The sequence below is a fragment of the Neopelma chrysocephalum genome, unplaced genomic scaffold, assembly GCF_003984885.1.
Source record: "Neopelma chrysocephalum unplaced genomic scaffold, ASM398488v2 Primary Assembly neopelma1_95204, whole genome shotgun sequence".
NCBI classification, from domain to species: Eukaryota; Metazoa; Chordata; class Aves; order Passeriformes; family Pipridae; genus Neopelma; species Neopelma chrysocephalum.
Genome location: NW_020923892.1, coordinates 3584 through 3961, shown reverse-complemented (window position 1 = coordinate 3961; position 378 = coordinate 3584). Strand labels below are relative to the sequence as shown.

At 68.3% G+C, this 378-nt stretch overlaps 1 protein-coding gene across 1 annotated transcript in view; it reads right to left on the bottom strand.

Annotated features, from left to right (window-relative positions):
* Positions 1-378, bottom strand: part of LOC113980788 (heterogeneous nuclear ribonucleoprotein L-like) — a 6736-nt gene that overhangs the window by 3182 nt on the left and 3176 nt on the right. The gene's annotated exons all lie outside the window — the stretch shown is intronic.

The window sequence follows — 378 nt, the reverse complement described above, 5'->3', positions numbered from 1 at the left end:
CCCCCCCCCCCCCCCCCCCAGCACACCTGGCACAGGTGAACCCCCAAAATCAACGCACGGAACGACCCCCCCCAAAATCCAGCGGGATCGTATCCCAACCCCGGGAATTCTCCACCTGGGGGGGGGAGCAAGTGAGCCCCAGGTGGGCACAGGTGGGCACAGGTGGGTCTCAGGTGACCCCCAGGTGAGCCCAGGTGACCCCCCAGGTGGGCACAGGTGACCCCCAGGTGGGCACAGGTGGGTCTCAGGTGAGCCCAAGTGGGTCCCAGGCAACCCTCAGGTGTGCCCAGGTAACCCCTAGGTGTGCCCAGGTGGGTCTCAGGTGACCCCCAGGTGAGCCCCGGTGACCCCCAGGTGGGCACAGGTGGGTCTCAGGTG